The 20,440-nt window shown below is 42.1% G+C and overlaps 1 protein-coding gene across 1 annotated transcript in view; it reads left to right on the forward strand.

Annotated features, from left to right (window-relative positions):
* The window catches only part of LOC310755149 (phospholipid-transporting ATPase VB-like), a 142,380-nt gene that overhangs the window by 85,051 nt on the left and 36,889 nt on the right, over positions 1-20,440 (forward strand). The window lies entirely within an intron of this gene.

Raw genomic sequence — 20,440 nt, forward strand, 5'->3', positions numbered from 1 at the left:
TCTTTACTCAGAAGTGGAGTTTACACCCTACAAAACATATTTAGGATTACAGCCTAAACTGTCATCTTAGTGGCTGGAAACAAGGAGCAGTTCCCCTCAGATTCTTATAGACCAGCTGCTCAGCTGTGCTGACGCCCATTGATCTGCTTGGATTGAATCTTTTGATACAAATGAGGATGTTCATATAGGACCACTGGCTGTTGTGCATGACTAGCTGCCCACAACAAAACTGGATCCTTTCTCCTTTTTTAATTAAATACCAACGGTCTATATGCCTCTTAAAAGGCATATTCTCATAAAATGACCTCAGTTTTACTTCCCTTTACATTTAGATCTACACCATAGTTTTCACAGCATATGTGCAATTTCTGAAGAACTCACCTCCAAATTTAGCAACAAGTGAAGAATGGTCCATGATTCTTTGAGGGAAGGATTGTGCTTTGAATGTGCTTTTGAAGGTATATTGTGTAGACAGCCGTAAATTGAACTCAGCTTGGGTTGGATCCAGAGAAACTTCCTCCATCAAAGGATCCACACTGTTGCTAGTCTGATTTGCATAAGAATTTGCCATTTCATTCTCAATCCATTCTGGCCAGATTGAAATGAGATCAGGGGGACTATGTTTTAAATTGGGGTTGTTGTTTTTTAAGCCTGTTTAAAGTGGGTTTGAATGCATCTTGCTGTGTGACAACAATAGTTTTTAAAATGGTACCTTGCTCTCGCAGCCACTAGGCAAAAGAGCAAGTTCTGCCAGTTTAAATTAAGGCAATTGTACTTTAAGGAGTGGCAGGGACAGAGGCATCTGTAACTGACTGCCCCAGGAGTCCTTCAAAGAGAACAAGGGAAGTATATTGTTTGGACCAAGCACAGCAACATCCTAAAAGCAAAACCAAGCACAAAGCCCAACCTGGTAGCCAAATTAATCTCAAGAAGGAATCCCGAAAGCAAAATTGCCAGTGTGTCAATTCAAAAGGGTGTGTCGGACTAGTCTTGGGGGGGTTTGCTGTCCAGCAGATGACTTTTTGTTTCATAGTCATTCTTTTGATCATGCATTTGTTATAAGAGCTTCTGTCATCTGCGGTTCTGAATCCATCAGTTTCAGGGAAATCTGTCTCTTGTCAAGTCCTATGAACACACCATGTTTCTTGGCTACCTTGAGGGTTGAGACGGGGAGGGCAAGGGGAACGGATCTTGCATTAAATCACTCTCTCTAGTCGTTAGCATCTGTCAACACTTGCCCATAGCTGGTAATAAATAACCTGCTAACATAGTCCTTCCTTTGTCAAGGATTTGTCTTAGTTAGCTTCTAGGCTGTGCTTATGCCAGCTGTCACTGAATTAAGAAGCAATAGCTTGGCCTAAATAGACTGGCAATTGGTACATGCCAGGGAAACAATATTTAGAAAGTTGTCTTTATTTTTCTTTTGCACAACTGCTAACCTCTTCTAACTTACAGGCAGTGCTTCTTAAAGTCACAAGAAGGCAAGGGCCGCAAGCCAAAGACCACCTTAGGCTAGACAATCCACAAGAGCAGAGCAGGTTACAGGCAGACTTCATGGGGCATAGTCCCGCATTTTGGATTATTTTGAAGAGTAGTTCAAGCCATTTAAATCCAAGATTTATGAGAATAATCTGCACAGGAAGGTTGGGCAGTGAGGTTCTGCTCCATGCTTGGAAGAGAACAACAAATGTAGAGGCCTCTAGGCCAGGCATAGGCAAACTCGACCCCCCAGATGTTTTGGGACTACAACTCCCATCATCCCTGACCACTGGTCCTGTTAGCTAGGGATGATGGGAGTTGTAGTCCCAAAACATCTGGAGGGCCGAGTTTGCCTATGCCTGCTCTAGGCCATGTGGCATACCTAATATATCTCAGCCTCCAGACTCATTCAAGTTAAGAATGTATATTGGGGAGGGGGGAGAGAGAGAGAGAGAGACAGAAAGGTTGATAGGCCAATTTAATTCCAACTTTTACAGCAGGTTTGGGAAACCTTTGACCCTCCAGATGTTGCTGAACAACAGTTCCCATCATCTCTGACCATTGGGCCATATTTGCTGGGGCTGAGAGAAGTTGCAGTTCAACAACCTCTGGAGGGGCAAAGGTCCCTTGCTTCAGGGACAGTCTACCTTCAGGTCGTGTCAGAGCTGCTTCTTATCAATATGAGCTGGCCACTCCAGGAGGTTTTACGCTGGAAATTTTTGAGGGAGCCCAAAAGATATTCAGAAAAGGTTGAGAGAGTGTTGATTATTTTAGGTACTCCAGTAGCTGCTCCGATACCATAAATATTGCTTTCTCTGCATTAACGAAGTCCATATCTTGTCAAAAAGAGCATAACAACTGCAAGTCATGAGTTCTATTAGTGAAGCTGGTCAAATAATATAGAAAAATCATTGGGTGTTTGTATATAGCATATGGCTGTTTTGAAAGGGAATAATGGGATTCTTGAAAATGTTATCAGGTTTTTATTAGTTTAGTGCAAGCGCAAGAGAATATTTATTCATTCTCCATGTATTTATAAGTGACATTTAACTACTCCTTGGTGATTCCTTTCCTGAGGGAACAAAATACAGTTTCCTGCATACTGTGGCTTTGTCTGTCCTTGCTGAAATACCAACACTCTAATGGCTCATTGTCAATAATGCTCTTGATAGAATCGCACAATATATCTTCCTAGCAGTGTATTTCCTGTATTGTTGGAGAATCCGGTGGTGACCCAGGTGTTGTTGCCTGCCCTCCTAAAATGTAAAACTGGAACTGAAAGAAATGGAAAGGCATAGACGTGTTGAAAAGGTCAATTCGAATTTGGAAACTGATGCATGCTTTGGGGGGTTTTCATGTTATTACATTCAGCTCAGGGGTAAATTCATTGCACTATAGTATAATCTTTCAAAGTTAGGACTGTGCTGTTTTTATTAAACAGTGTGTCACTTGAAAATTTCTGGAGGACTTATATTTGGTGCAGATAAATCCACCAGACAGTCTTGTTTAATCTTGCTCCTTTCTTGAACCGCTGGCATATTACTTTTATAGCATGTGAAAGACAGTTTGTCCTCTACTGTCAAGTGAGCTTGATATAATAACACAGAATTGTGAAAAAATTCAATAAAATATGGCACTTTCCTTTGAGAATATCTATGCTCGTGTGCAAACTGGTTTTTCTATCCGTCTTGAAAACACTGTCGAGTTTTTAACCAGCTTCTCAGCATGAATGTTACTCTAATTTTGTGAGAGGGGAATTTTCAGCTGGCTGAAGTACTTTTTAATTATAGCATTGTTTTACGTGGTGAAACTACCATTCTACCATGTTGTTTGCATTATATTCCATTGTAGCTATTTAAACATGGTTTTAGTGGTGGCAGGGTTGGGCTGAATAGCCAAAATGAGGCTGCCAACCTGTACCCACTTATATGGGAATAAACTTATGGAATGCACTGGAGTCACTTGAGTAAATATGGATAATATTAATATGGATAATATAAAGCTATAAATCAATAGGCACAGTTCTACAGATCTTCACTGCCATGCATTGCAAAATCTGTTTGTGTCTTTACAGCTTCCTAGCAGCTTCTGGCATTTGTGTGTATCCTTATCTACTGTTAATATATCACTGATAAGAATATAAGATAAGAACCTGCAGAATCAGGCCCAATGGCCCATCTAATACAGTAGGCATATCCAACTTTCAAGAGATTGAGATCTACTCCCACTATTAAAAAAAACTGGCAGTGATCTACCAAAGTTTTTGAACTTTTTGGGGGGGGGAATCAAAGTTGTTGAGCTTTTCTTAGGAAGTCAAAGTTATTGAGCTTTTTTTGGAGAGGGTTGGGCACGGGTCCCATGATCTACCACGGACACCCCGCGATCTAACAGTAGATCACAATATACCTGTTGGACATCTACCTGTTGGACATCCTCTTCTCACTAGATGCCAAAAAGCAGAATCTGAGCACAAAAGCTGGGAATCCCCACATGATTCCAAGCAAGTGGAATATTGCCTTCGACAGCAGAAGTGGGACATAGCCTTCGTAGCTAGTAGCCATCAATAGCCTCCATGGAAAGCCCTTTAGACTTGATGGGGATTATTTCTGTTGACAGCTGAGACCAGGCAAACTGTAGTAGGTTTGTCTGTTAATGCTTCTGTCACTCAAGATGAGATCTACCATGCATTGCTAACCATAATTCTAATCAGGTAAGTTGATTGAAAGGGAGCTGCAGAACCTACTCTTAAACCTGAAATACTAGAGGAAACTTTAAAAAACCAGTTTCTTTTCTTTTTTCAAAAATAAGGATGTCTTGGGGGGAAATACTATTTACAACTAGCATTCAAATACTGTTATGGGTTTGCGGGGGGTGAGATCCCCCTAAATACCTGGCTGCCAGATCTTCTCCATAATTCCTGGATTTAGTAAAAGTTTGACTTAATCAAGGTTTGATTACAGTTTGATTACACTTTGCCAAACATGGAAACCCCCTGGATTTAACTATGCTAATGAGCCAACCCAGCTCAGCAGAGGACAAAGGCTGATGATGGCTCATCAAGGAAACCATCAGAGGGCAAGGCTGCCAGACAAGGGGGAGTGGTGACCCCAGAGGTGAAAGCGAGGTTTAGAGTTTCAACATTGAATGACGTAGGCTAGTGGGAGGTCCTTGGAGTCGGTAAGAAGTGAGAACGAGAAGGAAGGGCAGAACTCCATGTGAGTGGGGATGACAGGCTAGAACTAGGAACTAAGAGGCACAGTGGATGGCTTTTTGCTGTCTATTGAATCTAATGCTACCCTTAAGGGATAAGCCAGACCCTCATAAGAGCTGAATGCAATCCCCCCATCTAAGTGCAGGTTGTATATATGTGTAAATAAAGCCATATATCATAAAGACACCACAGTCTCCACTGTGTCTCTCAAAAGGGAACACAGACCATGGCAAGTGTGCCTGCAGCTCCTGGAATCCCGCACTGCCTGTGGAGATTGGGGAAGTCTGGAGCACTACCAATTGCCCTGGCATCAGAAAGAGAACAAGGAGAGAGCCCATCTAGCCTCTCTCAGGAGGGAGGGGATTCCTCAGTATGGGAGCAGCCACAGAAAAGGCTCACACGCAAGCATCACATTTACAATAAACCAAAGGCTTTGCACAGATAAGTGTTTGAAGTGCTTGCCTGTTCAGAGTCATGTGTTCCTGCTGCTGCTGCTGCTGCTGCTGCTGCTGCTGCTGCTGCTGCTGCTGCTGCAGTATATTTGAAGCAGAGAAAACACAGACTTCCCCCAGCCCTGCAACAAACAAAAAATGCTTTTGAGAAATATTGAACTGAGCTCCTACCAGAGCAAAAGGACAGAAGAGTTTATTAAATTGTTAGCTTCCCTGGAGCATAAAAAACACTTTTTTTTGGTCCCATTTTTAGGTGTTTCATTTTTAGTTTGGTACTGTTAGATATATTCTTCCTTCATATATATGTTTTAAGTACTTGTTGCCATATTTTTAAATAAAAAGCGACTTGATAATTTTGTTTCATATTCTTTCAGTACTGCTTATCAGTATGTGACGTGAGAAAGTGTTACACTTTATAGTCACTATCCAATTTCTTATGTGTGTCCTTCATATACCATATTTATAGTGCCCCCAAGAAAGGATTTTCCCCCCAAAATATATTGGGCCTGGAATGAATTTCATTTCAAGCACCTGGAGTTGTTGGGTTTGGCAGGGAGGGAGCAGTTGCTTTCCCATATAAACCCCTTGAATATTGTAATGCTAAAAATGCTACATGTATCAGACACACAAAAAGAGAACAGAGAGTTGCATCAAGTATGAATTTGTGCTAGTCTTCATCTATAAATAATTATTTTAGTTTAAATGGGGGGGGGGGGAGAATCTCACCATAGTGGGGAAAGCTATTGACAGACAGATTCAAGGCAACCAGGGTGCCAACTCATGAGAGCTGAGCCCTTTTGGGGGGCCCCAATATTTTTTGGGAGGGACCCCACCAAGTCCCCAAAATTCAGAGGGCAAAGGAGGCCAAGCGTGGAGCTGAGCGTAGCTTGGCTTCAGTGGCCAGCTCCTTCTCCTCCTCCTCCTCCTCCTGCTGCTGCTGCCGCCACAGAGGGGGTCAAAGCAGCCCCCTGCCAGTAGCAGTGGCAGGGCAAGGAGCCACCGACCATTGAAGCTGTGCAGCTGCTGCACTTGGCTCCATCCCAACTCCTTCCAACGTCCTAACATCACACACAGCATCACACATGCAAAGAATGCAGAGATCGTCCCCCCCCCATCACCCTTACTAGATAATGCTTCTGAAGGCAGCTGATTTGCCCTCTTAGGACTGGACTGGACAGCCCTTCAACTAGTCTGCTGTCTTGATTCAAAATGGCATCCAATTACATTTAAACACAGATGAAACCCTGCTCCTTGACCTCAAGAACCACTGTGCAAAATTTGGTTCTGATATTTTAAAGGCATCTGAATGCATAGCAAACAGCTTTCCAAAATGCAGTGGTACCTCAGGTTACATACGCTTCAGGTTATATACGCTTCAGGTTACAGACTCCGCTAACCCAGAAATAGTACCTCGGGTTAAGAACTTTGCTTCAGGATGAGAACAGAAATCATGCAGCGGCGACGCAGTGGCAGCAGCAGGAGGCCCCATTAGCTAAAGTGGTGCTTCAGGTTAAGAACAGTTTCAGGTTAAGAACGGACCTCCGGAACGAATTAAGTACGTAACCAGAGGTACCACTGTATAGTGTGTGCAAACATTTTTGCTTATCTGTTTTGTTGCCTGTCATGTTACAAAATTGCATGTGGTTGGCATGGCTCCAACTCTTCATATATCTTAAGTAATTAATGTCTATTAAATTAAATTATATGGTTCCTACAGGTTAGCATTCCAATCTCACATCTACAAAATTAAAAAGCAAACATATCTAGGTAGGAGGAAACCCCCTCCCCCATTATCTCAGGATCACTGATGTGGGCACAGCCTTTGGTGCTCTTATATTTGTGTTTTTGCTTTGCACTCACAACTGCAGTCTTCCTAAAGCAGTCTGCAGTTTAAATGCTGGAAATTTGAAAATAATATTTTCTCAAATTCTGCTTCATAGATTCCTGCTTAAACTGAAGCCCAGTGCTAACCACAAGAGGACAGAGCAGTGGATAGCAAGGGTAAAGAAAATAGTTTTTTAAAAAAATTAGACAGATTTTTGCTTGTCAGAAAAACTCTCTTAAAAAGGAGAGAAGCTGTAAGCAGTGTCCCTAAGGGGTAGCCCTTGGACATCAGAAATGTCTAATATATGTGCATGTCTGGCAGGAAGACCAAATTGGTTAGTTGCTGGAAAACTACATCTGAGAATGCAGAGATCATAAAACAAACAAGAAAGGAGATGTGAAATGAAGACTAGGTGAGATGTGGTATTCCCAGGGAATTTAAGGGAAACAATGTTGCATAGACAAAAAAAGAGTTATCCAGTTCAAGTTAAATGGAATTGTGAGATGCCAGGCTGTGAGCATTATGGTTTAGCCACGTAAAGAAACAATTAACAGAAACGTCACATAGAAATCAGATTGATCGTTTTGTTTATTGTTTATAAAAGATTTGGTGTAATACCGTACCATAGAATATCAGGGTGAAGCATGAAGCACCATGGGGGGAAATTACAAATAATCATTAAGGGGCAGGAATACTAAGACTGTATATGGAGCAGCAAAATGAACAGTGTTGTATAATGGTCAGAGTGTCAGAGTGGGACCTGAGAGACCAGGGGTCAAATCCCCACTCAGCTATGAAAGCTCACTGAGTGACCCTAGGCCAGTCACTGCCCCTAATCCCAACCTCTCTCATGGGGTTGTTGCAGGGATTAATTTTGAGCATGGAGGGAACCAGTTATGCCACCTTGAGCTCCTTGTGGGGAAAGGTGGGGTATAAATGCAGGAAATAAATAAGAACATAAGAGCGCCCTGCTAGATCGGAAACATGGAAGGTGCCTAAAGAAGCCAGGGTGGCTATCTAAAGAACTTTTAACTGAGTTAAGATTTAAAAAGGATGTGTACAAAAAATGGAAAAGGGGGGAAACCACCAAAGAGGAATTCAAACAAATAGCCAGCACGTGTAGACACAAAGTCAGAAAAGCTAAAACACAGAATGAACTCAGGCTTGCTAGAGAGGTTAAAAGCAACAAAAAAGGCTTTTATGGGTATGTTCGTAGCAAAAAGAAGAACAAAGAAACAGTGGGGTCACTCAGAGGAGAAGATGGTGAAATGCAAACAGGGGACACAGAAAGGGCTGAACTCCTCAATGCCTTCTTTGCCTCAGTCTTCTCCGATAAAGAAAACAATGTCCGACCTGAAGAATTTGGAGCAAATGATTCAGCAGAGGAAACACAGCCCAGAATAACTAAGGAGATAGTACAAGAATACTTGGCTAGTTTAGACGTATTCAAGTCTCCAGGGCCAGATGAACTGCATCCAAGAACTGGCAGATGTGATCTCAGAACCACTGGCAGTCATCTTTGAGAATTCCTGGAGAACAGGCGAAGTCCCGGCAGACTGGAGGAGGGCAAATGTTGTCCCTATTTTCAAAAAGGGGGAAAGAGAGGACCCAAATAATTACCGCCCAGTCAGTCTGACATCAATACCAGGGAAGATTCTGGAGCAGATCATTAAGCAAACAGTCTGTGAGCACCTAGAAAGGAATGCTGTGATCACCAATAGTCAGCATGGATTTCTGAAAAATAAGTCATGTCAGACTAACCTGATCTCGTTTTTTGACAGAATTACAAGCCTGGTAGATGAAGGGAACGCAGTGGATGTAGCCTACCTTGATTTCAGCAAGGCATTTGACAAGGTGCCCCATGATATTCTTGTAAAGAAGCTGGTAAAATGCGGTCTTGACTATGCTACCACTCAGTGGATTTGTAACTGGCTGACTGACTGAACCCAAAGGGTGCTCATCAATGGTTCCTCTTCATCCTGGAGAAGAGTGACTAGTGGGGTGCCACAGGGTTCTGTCTTGGGCCCAGTCTTATTCAACATCTTTATCAACGCCTTGGATGATGGACTCAAGGGCATCCTGATCAAATTTGCAGATGACACCAAACTGGGAGGGGTGGCTAACACCCCAGAGGACAGGATCACACTTCAAAACGACCTTGACAGATTAGAGAACTGGGCCAAAACAAACAAGATGAATTTTAACAGGGAGAAATGTAAAGTATTGCACTTGGGCAAAAAAAATGAGAGGCACAAATACAAGATGGGTGACACCTGGCTTGAGAGCAGTACATGTGAAAAGGATCTAGGAGTCTTGGTTGACCACAAACTTGACATGAGCCAACAGTGTGACGCAGCAGCTAAAAAAGCCAATGCAATTCTGGGCTGCATCAATAGGAGTATAGCATCTAGATCAAGGGAAGTAATAGTGCCACTGTATTCTGCTCTGGTCAGACCTCACCTGGAGTACTGTGTCCAGTTCTGGGCACCACAGTTCAAGAAGGACACTGACAAACTGGAACATGTCCAGAGGAGGGCAACCAAAATGGTCAAAGGCCTGGAAACGATGCCTTATGAGGAACGGCTAAGGGAGCTGGGCATGTTTAGCCTGGAGAAGAGGAGGTTAAGGGGTGATATGATAGCCATGTTCAAATATATAAAAGGATGTCACATAGAGGAGGGAGAAAGGTTGTTTTCTGCTGCTCCAGAGAAGCGGACACGGAGCAATGGATCCAAACTACAAGAAAGAAGATTCCACCTAAACATTAGGAAGAACTTCCTGACAGTAAGAGCTGTTCGACAGTGGAATTTGCTGCCAAGGAGTGGTGGAGTCTCCTTCTTTGGAGGTCTTTAAGCAGAGGCTTGACAACCATATGTCAGGAGTGCTCTGATGGTGTTTCCTGCTTGGCAGGGGGTTGGACTCGATGGCCCTTGTGGTCTCTTCCAACTCTACGATTCTATGATTCTATGATTCTATGATTCTATGATTCTATGATTCTATGATTCTATGATTCTATGATTCTAGATCAAGCCAGTGTCGCATTGAGTTCAGCATCCTGTTCCCACAATGGCCAGCCTTGGGATGTCCATGGGAAGCTTGCAAGCAGACCCTGTAACTGGTATTTAGAAGCAATACTGCCTCTTACTAGGGAGGCAAATGTGGAGGAAATTGTCCTTGAGGGTTCAAGTACAGAGGTTCACACCAAATTCCCAAACACTCATACTTTATTCAGTAATGCATGGTGGGACAGAGCCCAAAGAGCCCATGAGCCAAATATTATAGAAGGGCAAGTATTGTCTGTGCTATTTCGCTGAGCTCTTCTTTACCCTGGGTCACCTCCAGCCAACATGCATTCCTGTCCAGTGTCATCTCAGGCTAGTTGCTTCCAAATGAAAAAATACAGCAGTCAGAGCACAGGAGGCTCCATTGCAGAGCCGACTATTACTCAGGGGCCTTGTTATGCTTCTCACAATCATAAAGCAGCACACCGCCAGGTGAGGACTCCCAGGAAATCATCCTTTGCTAAAAGCAAGTATTTTGTTTTCACTGTTAGTACAGTTATGTTTCATTGCCCCACTGAGAAGCCAACTGTCTTGCAGAGCAGGCTTCTTTCTTTGGGAGATTTGGGTTGACTGGCCAATAATAATAATAATAAAGCCTTTTCTCCAGATTGAAACATTGTATGTTGGACTGGGACATCCCCGGGGTCTTTTCCAACTTAGTCATTCTGGGCAAGTGTCTGCTAAAGTGGTAAACTAGTTGGGCAGGAACTTACCTTTAAAGCCCTGGGTCAAGACCTGGCCAGTCTTTTAAGACGTGAGAAAAGACCATTGAGTAACCCTGATGCTCTGGTGATATATTGCCATGGGAACAAAATAATTTTTCTATTGCTTCTCAGTACAGGGCTTGTTTTAGACATTATTCAGGAATACAGTGGTACCTCGGGTTAAGAACTTAATTCATTCTCCAAGTCCATTCTTAACCTGAAACTGTTCTTAACCTGAGGTACCACTTTAGCTAATGGGGCCTCCTGCTGCCACTGCACCACCGGAGCACAATTTCTGTTCTCATCATGAAGCAAAGTTCTTAACCCGAGGTACTATTTCTGGGTTAGCAGAGTCTGTAACCTGAAGTGTCTGTAACCTGAAGCGTCTGTAACATGCCAATAAATCCTATAAAATCAGCAACTATTCAACTGTAAATGCTCTGTGTGGAAAGCCTCAAAGGAGCCCAGCCTGTTCCTGCCATCTTCTACTCTGACAGCATGGTGGGGTGGACTCACACCTTACTGGGGGCCACTGCAATAGGCTCCTCTGGGTTTGAGGATGGCAATGTAACATTATAAGGCCGAAAGGCCACTGGCGTTGTAGGCTTGTCTTGTGGGAACACTTCTGGGGCTGGCCTTGTGTTCATTTCTCACACAGAGTTCTAGATCTCATCCTCCGAAGCAGAGGAATCTGACTTCAGGGTCATGGCACTGAGGTAGTAAACCTGTGTCTGGGTGGTGGCATTTCAGACAGCAGCTTTTTGATGCTTTTCCATATGGAAAAGTTCCCTCCACATTCAAAATTATACTGTGAGGAGAAGAATTCTAGCCCAGACTTTACCCTAACCTGCTAGGTTTCAAAATTATTTTAACTGATGTTAACATTGCATTTTTTTACATTGTTGTAACCTGCCTTGGGACCTTATATTGAAGGACAGGTAAGAAATTAACAACAACATATGCAGAGATTCTTTTTAATTATGATTATTATGAAGAGGGTCCAATCATATATGTAGTGTGGAGCAGGTTAGCCAAATACCTCAGAGAGAAGAAGGCAGTGGTGGCTACTGCTCAAGGCAGCCAACCGGCAGAGCCAGGCTCATTGACAGTTAGTCAATTCTAGTTTTCTCCTCATCCTCCTCCCTGCTGAGTACTAGGAGGGCAATACTGAGACTGGAGGAGGAGGAAGCTTTGAACCATGCACAGAGGGAAAGACAGAGATTTCTCTAGCGCTGTCCTGTCCGTTAGACTAGTGCCTGGGTTGGTTGAAAGAAGGCAGGCAGGTGGGGCTGGCTAATGTTGGTGAGGCAGTGCTCCTAACAGGCTAGCCTCTGCATGTCAACATGCAGACCTTCTAAAGGATAGCGCTAGAGTAATCTCTGTCTTTTCCCCTCTGTGCATCCAGTTACAATAAATATGACGAAAATGAATAGTGGGGTGCTGGGCAGCCCAGCAGAATGTCCACAGGTGCTCCCCACATGGAAAGTGTTATATAAGTGGAGTAAAATGAAGCCTCATCACCTAACCAGAGCTAGAGAAAGCAAGAGAAAGACTTAGATTTGCATATACATATATATAATTTTTAAAGGTGCTATATGCCATGGAGGACAATGGGGATATATATGTGGAACATTGCATACAAAGTATGAATATAAGAGGGGTTAATAGGTTGTTTTTATTTTGATTGTGTATTTTGTGGTTTTATATTTTGATTTTATTCTGTGAACCGCCCTGAGACCTCCTGGTATAGGGCAGTATATAAACTCAATTAATAAGAATAAGAATAATCTGTTAATAACAAAAACTGAAGTAATTTTGTCAGAACCACTCTAGCCCATCAACCCATGAAGAAAAGATAATAATAAAACAGCCTTGCGTTCCTTTTAGAGCTGAGCAGAACACTTTGATCCCTGTAGTTTTTTTCCCCCTTTGAACTTTTCTTTTTTTTGAAAAAGCAGTGATTTTGTAATATTATTGATGTCTGGTTTGAAGAGAAACTTAAATGTGGCCTTTTTAGCATGACACAGCTAGGAATGGGGGTGGGTAGGGGAGTCCAAAGCAAAACACTACAAAAAACATACAGGTAAGCCACAACCCCAATCATGAAACCAAACTGCCCCCTACTGTACATTTCATACTCTGGCTCTTCACGTTGTCGAGAACAGTCTCTGAAGTGCATTAAGAGAAAGACTAGCAAAGCCGCAATTCTGGAGCAAAGAACAAATGTGTAAGGTGCCTTATATAGCTGTGACTGCTGTCTTGAAGGAGGCACTTTAGAATAACCCCTATCTTACATTCAGGATAGCAAAAAAGAGTATTTAAATAAATACAGACACTCTGTTTCCCTCCCTGTATGTTAAGAACCCCAAAGAACAAAAAATAATTCCTTAAAGCAGTGATCTTTCTGCAGTTTGTCTATGGAGTGTCCCAGGTGCAAATAAATGACTATTTTTGCTATTGCCCTGCAAGTCTTTTTCTGTCATCGCTTCTTGAGGGACAGGTGTTCACCTGGTCAAAATGGATGTCCCTTGTTATATAGTCTGCAGCAAAAGATATGACTGTGGATTTACAGGTATCCTGTGTGTGTAGTTGGTGATGATCAATTTAAACACTGACTGATGTCGGATGTGTAAGGTAGAGCAAAATGAAAGTTCACAGTGAGAGAAAAATAAATTTGACAAAATATGATTCATCCCTATTCACTTGCTGGAGTAAATTCTCATGGCCTTCAAGGTGAGAATTGGGCTCCCAGATCCATGTAATTAGTTAACGAAAAACAAGATACTGTCTGCTATGTATTTAAGCCCCGGTCTAGTTTGGGGTTTATATAACCTGGTGGAGTGCCATGATTGGCTGCAGCACTGATGGAAATGCTAATTTCCACTGAGGCTCCCTTTATTAATTAATTTGCCTTACAGCTAATGATATTGCTGAGTTTTGGAACTGGGAAAGAGGAGGTTTCACACCCTCCCACCCAACTTCAGAAATAAGCAGCTTTTTATGAACAGTCAAAATCATTTGAATTTTGGCTCAGCTCATGAATAAGCTCGTTATTCTAAACTCTATCTTCCCCCAATTCTGTTTGCTTAGAATATATGCTCGAGAGGCAGGGGACATGAAGGGAAAGGCTGAGTTTGCATTAGACTAAAGGGATTACAGGAATATTACAGTAACTGATCCCTGAAAATTGTCATTGGCCAGTGTCTCTAGGTCCCTGATGAAGGTACAAGGAGTAGCCCAGGCAGACAGACAGACAGACTAAGAGAGAGAGAGAGAGAGAGAGAGAGAGAGAGCGAGCACACTACTGGAAGGAATAGGGGTTGGGTGAGAAGGCTTCCAGACTATGTCGAAAAAAGCAAAGGGAGGTCTTGCAAACGGGAGAGACTTCTGCACACCCAGCTTTTCTTCTCTCCCCGTAAGTTTAGGAAAGAGGAAAAAAATTTCTGCAAGGAAGGCTAGGGACACAGAGAATTGGCAGGGAAGCATTTGCCCCAGGCCAGGTCATTCTGAGGTGTTGGAGAACTTTCAGCAAAAGTCCTTGAGATATTTCTACCTTGCACCAGGCAGTGTTGAAATGCATTTGCCTCAGGAAACTTATGAGGTTGCTTTCTCCTCTTGTAATGTTTTTTGACAGTTCAGATGTATTTTCTTCTTTTACATTTAAATGCCATGTAAACTGTGATTTCCTTCTATATTCAATTTTATTTTTCCTTTGCATATTGTGCCTTGGGTTTTTTTAAGCACTGCTTACCATAGCTGTCCATTTAAATGTGTTCTAGCTAGATGGTTTGGCAGCTTCCTGCATTTTTTGTAGGCTTTTGAACCTTTAGTTTTGGGAACTGCTGAAGAAGCCGCCACCACATGCTACCCTGCCCTGACCCCAAAGTATTCTGTTGATCACTGGAACTTACTTTGAAGGGCTCAATTTAATTCTGTGTGAGCAGCCTTCTCCTCACATATCCCTAGTTTGCATATTGGAGGGCAGAGGATTCATTTCAGCCCTTGATGCAGAGTATTTTGTTTTTCTTTCCAGCAAGAGTTGGGTGAATTTAGTTTGTAACTTGCCAAAGTCTAATTAAATGAGGATGTTCATCCCGGTTTGGATGTTGCATCATTTGCCCTGGAAATCTTTAGATTAATCCCCTCCGTGTTCAAGGTTCACTCAGCTGTAAACAAAGGCCCCATGAGCTATATTCAGAAGCGCTCTCATCTTTATGATTTCACATCTTCCAGAGCTGAGTCCAACAAGTTTTGGGGGACAGCCTTGAGATGCCCAGAATTAAATTAAGCCCTAAGGAAAACCACCACTGCATATATTAGAAGTTACTGTTTATCTTTCCCCTCCACGGTTCAGAAAAATTAGCCTTGATAACTGGATTGTTAGGGTCCTTAGAGAACAGTTCTCCATCTTAAAATTTTGGATCTTCACTACAGTGAAACTTATGGACGTAGGCAAAGCATTTAGATTTTGTCTGACTCTCAACTGGGGGGGGGGAATCACTTTGGATGGATCTGTGCCCTGCCTTTGAACTGTTTCCTTCTAATTATTTGTGAAATCAAAATTTAAATTTATTGTTTTGAATAAAAAAGGAACCCAGTTAATAAAAATTATATACTTAGCACTGTATCCAGTGCAAGGCCAGAGGATACCAAATGAGATCAGTAAACATCAATAACTTACATCCTTTAATTTTATTCTGAGTAGAAGTTTGTTGGATAGAACCCACTGATAATTTACTGTGATATTCCTTGTGCCTGTAAGTGAGCATATGGGTCTGCCTCTCTATTATATTCTTGGAAAGCTGATGCATGTGTTTTGGAAACCAGAAAACTGGAAGGGACCCACTCAAAAACCCCTTCTTGTCATACACACCATAATCTAATGTATTTCATAATCTATTGTATCTTCATATATTTTAGTACACTCTTAGCAAAAGGGTTATAGTTTGTCACAGAGCATATGTTTTTTGTGCAAAAGGTCCTGGGCTCAAACTCTGGCCTTTCCAGCCAGGACTGAGAGAGACCTTGTCTGAAGCCCTGGGGATTCACTGCCAAACACTTTAGACAATACTGAAGTAGATGGACTGGCCCAGCTTACTATGTTCCTAATGCTTGACTTTCTTCAGTCTCCGAGAGAATGTTACATCTACGTAAGATAGGTTCTAAAAGGGCCTACGTTTCCTTTGTAAATCCTTTGTTGCACTCTCTGTGTGTAGTGCCATGAGTGGTGGCCAACCATACTAGAAGTTGGAGGAGGGGCCTGTGGAGCATTTAAGGACTCACTTTGACCAACTGGCAACATACATTGATGATAAAGCCACTTGACTTTGGAGTGATATTGACTCTGCAGTTGTTGCGATTCCAGGTTAATTATCCAGTGCTGGAGACATGGATGTGTTATGGGATAGGCTTCAGCTTCTACAGTCAGCTGATGTGGGCAAGGGGCTGGTAGCTATATACTTTTCCACGTGGCCAACTTGATCTCTATCTCTCCTGGCTTATTAAATTTAGCAGAGAGGGATTGACTGCTTCCTCACTGTGTGTGTGAGAGAGTGTGTGAGAGAGAAGGGAGGAGTAGCACCATTTTTATTGGTCAGGAGTCATGACAAAAGACCCATCAAATAATTGCATAATGTTAGCATTTCAGCATCCACGTCATTCAATTATCCACCTGTTGTGAATGGGGCTGGTAATTTTGTAATGTTGGAAAGGATTTGTGTTTTCAAAACTCCTTCTCTTTTGATACTGCAGTTAGGGAAATGGCACTAAATTTGACTCATAATTGAGCTCTTGGAAAAAGGGTTTGCTGATGAATCTAGCAGAGGCATCTTTTTAAAAAGCCCATCTGCATTTGGTTTTAATAATGCAGTCATATTGCCGCTACCGCTGTTTTCTCTCTTTTTAACCGTACTGCCTAAAGTGGTTCCACGAGATAATTAGATTAACAGGCTGATGTTTGCATCCCTGTGGCTTTGAAAAGGCATCAGCACAGTTTCCCACAAGACAGGATTTGGTTAGTACATTTCGGTTAGAGAACATGAGACCTGTAATCAGAAGAAGAGAGTGTTTGTCGTAGGATTTTCACTAAATATTGTCCTACTTGTAGTGCTGGCAGAACCTTGAACTTTATCTTAATATTACACAGAGTCAAAACATAATGAGATTTGATGTCTTAAATTACCAAAGTTATCATTTCGTCATTTGTATCAAAGACCAAGACATTACTGTTTAAACAGCACCTTTCCACTGTAGCCACTGAACCAAAAAGTTGTAAATTAAAAGGCTTCTGTGCTGACAATCTAGAAGGACATAGGCTTCAGCAGTCTAAGGATTTGGCAACAAAGAGGCTGGCCCAAAGACTTACCCTTAACTTCAGAGCCCTTCCTGCAAGGACACTACATAACAGAGGGTATATAACAAAAGTAGCAGAAGAAGAAATAATCCTGATGAATAAATTGCTATACTAAAGTGCCCTTCTGTTGCATAACTCTAAATGATGCCACTTTGTTTCATGCATTATGTGGTACATTAAGAGAAGAAACCTGGGAGCAATTCGAAGGAGCTGTACCAAGAGAATGGAGCCCATCTGGCAGTCCTTCCTCTTGACCCCGACTCACTTGACTTTGACTGAGTACTGCCCCGGGAGTAGCAGTCTGTAACAGTTCAACAGAGCTGGGGCTACAAGCATACATCCACCATTGAATCCAAATGAAAAAAAAAAACAACCAATAAAATTCAAGTTTAAAACCATCAGATTTACCAAAAACATCCAAGTATCAATGGCTATTAACCACTATGGCTATGTTCTACCTCCTTCCACTGTCAGAGGCAATACGAATACTTATTGTTGGGAATCAGAGGTGAGGAAAGTGCTGCTGCACTCAGGTCTTGCCTGCAAGCTTCCCATGAGCATCTGGTTGGCCACTGTGAGAACAGAATGCTAGACTAGATGGGCCTTCAGCCTGACCCAGCAGGGTTTTCTGATGTTATTCTCCATAAGCCAATAAAATCACAATGACAGCATGTTTTGGGTAATAAATTTTGGAAGGGTTCTAAGTAGCTGCATCCGCTGCCCCCCCCCCCCCGGAAGAGAATCCCAAAAGCATTGTGCCACAATAATAGCACTTCCTTGTCAGATGTTCATCTGGTGAAAGTAGCATTATCTGTGCCCACTTCTTCCCACAAGCTTTAGTTTCCAAACAGTTTAAGAGCAGCTCCATTTTGAAATAACTGATCCAAGTGGTTACAAAGTATGAGTTACACTTAAGGTTCTCAGTCTGTCATTTAACTCTGAGCTGATAGTTGACCTATTTGCCGTGGCACTGGGAGAGGAAAATACTCCAAGCATCTCTTGAGAAGAAGATAGAAGCACTCTCCAGCAGTACAGAAGAAGGAAGAAGCTGCAAGTCCAGTATCTTGAAGAACAGATAAACATCAAAAACAAACAAGTTTTCAAACAAGGAAGGGTATAAAGAGTATTTTTAAGAGCCAGAGAGATAATTTAAGAGTCAGTTTAGAATAAACATGGAGAGAAGGAAGTATAGTGATGGAAGGAGAGGGAAGACAGGCAAAAGCAAGTCAGCATTCATATCTGTTACTTGTAACGTAAATATGGGAGGAAGCCAGATTTTCCCCATAGTTGGAATATATGTTACAACTCCAGTCTTTTCACACCGTGTTTGTGTGCAGCCATGAACAATTTGAATAACGAAAGACTATTGGACCATGGCGTATTTTAAAAAGTAGCTATGAAGATAATCACAGGTGTTGCTTAGGGCTTCCTCCACTCTTTGCAGGAACGGCCGGCACTTTAAAGCTCCAAGTCCATTTTTGTTTGTTTTGTTTTTGTTCCAGAGCTTTCCCTGTGAAAACCTGCTCTTTAAAGCTGGATCGGAGCAAATAGCAGTCTACAGAAAGCCTGAATTGTTGTTGGTTGCCCTTCAGCTTTGAAGAGTGGGTTTTTGTGGGGAAAGCTCCAGGGCAAAGAGAGAGAGAGAGAGAGAGCTTGGACTTAGAGCTTTAAATTGCAGACCTGTGCCTGGAAAAAGCAGGGCAACAGGTAAATGTGGTTGAGCCCTTCGTATCTCTGGCTCTGATTCTAAACAGTGAAATGAGTGCCCTGCATATTCCACACAATATCTTTTAAGTGGAAGAAGAAGAGAGATTATACAGATTACCCTAACTCTCACACTCTCTAAATTAAAGCTTCATAGCAATGAATTGTCTTCATCTATTCCTGGTTTGTGCATTTGCTTCCATTTTGTTTCAGAACTTACATTGTTTCATACTTAGCATTCTATGGCAATCTGCAGAGAGCTAAAGAAATGTTGTGTAACATTTCAAAATCAGTATTCCAGCCAGGTATCCAGGAACACTGAAATATAATTTTCTGAATTCTGACCAGCTAGGAATTTTTGAGTGCAAAACTACTATCATAAGCATACAGATTACAAGCCTGTCTAGTCCTTTTATCCTGCATCAAATGATACTGAGAAAATGGCATGGGGACTCTTGAAAAGCATATAGCAAAGGGGAAACCATGTCAAAAGGTTGCAATAGAAAGAGCTTGCCATTTTAATTCATTTTAAATGGAACACTGAATAGACTTTGCTTTCTGATAGCCTATAGATCTGCCTCAAAGACTTTTCTTACTCCAAGGCATTGTATGCAGTACCTTTTAACACAGCATTGCAAGTATTTTTGCAAAGTCATTCCAATGTTTCTCTCCAACTTCCCATTCTCCTTTCTCCCCTTCCCCCCTCCCATGTTCCAGAATTTGGAAGTTCCGGGAGCCTAGGCCTGATAAAAATTACAGATATGCAAAATAAAGACTTTTCCTAACCAAATACCTATGGTAAGCCCACACGCAGGACTGTAATCCAATTTGTTATTCCAGGCAACTGGTATTCAGAGGCCTACAGTCTCCAACAGTGAGGGTAGAACATAGTCTTCATGACTGGAAGCCACTTATAGCCTTTTTCTCCACCAAAGTGAGCAGATGTGCAGCAACAGCTGCTCTCATTCTCCAACCCTACTCTCTTTTGACTCTTTAAAGCCAGCAGGGGCTGTTGGGATAGCCTGTGGGCGCTGCTTCCAGCCATAATATACTCCATTTGTCTCTGTAGTGGTGTTTTTAACATTTGGTGGTACGTGACCTGTATGATTTTATACAGGAACTGTAGAATTTGAAAGTCAAATCAGCAGTGCATCTTAACATTGCTTTTTTGCATTAGGGACATCGAAAGCAAAGTTTGCCATTTCAAGAGGAGTGTGTAATGATGTAAACTGATGAGCGATCTGCATAATATACATTATGTTCAGGTTCACTGGCAAAAGGCAATATGTGGTTCTTTAGGACTGCATGCTATCTTGGAGATCCAGTTTTTGTACCATTTGTACACAGTTAGGTGACTTATCTATACCAAGACAAGACTAGACTAGGGCTGTTTCCCAGTTCACATCCACACCCACACCCAAACGAATTCAATTATTTTTCTTCACTAAGGGTTATCTACTGGCTAGCAAGCACTAAACCTCCCTTCTTCTGCCTGCCCTAGACTTTGATACATCCAACAAGCACCAGCAATTGGTGCACAGAATAAATATATGTTGTAGCCATTTTAGGATTGCCAGGGCTTAATTAAGTACAATTTGGGATTTGCAGAGCTCATACTGTCTAACATTTCTATGATTAAAATAGGGACATC

This window comes from Podarcis filfolensis (genome assembly GCF_964270895.1).
Source record: "Podarcis filfolensis genome assembly, chromosome: 2".
In the NCBI taxonomy this organism is placed as follows: Eukaryota; Metazoa; Chordata; class Lepidosauria; order Squamata; family Lacertidae; genus Podarcis; species Podarcis filfolensis.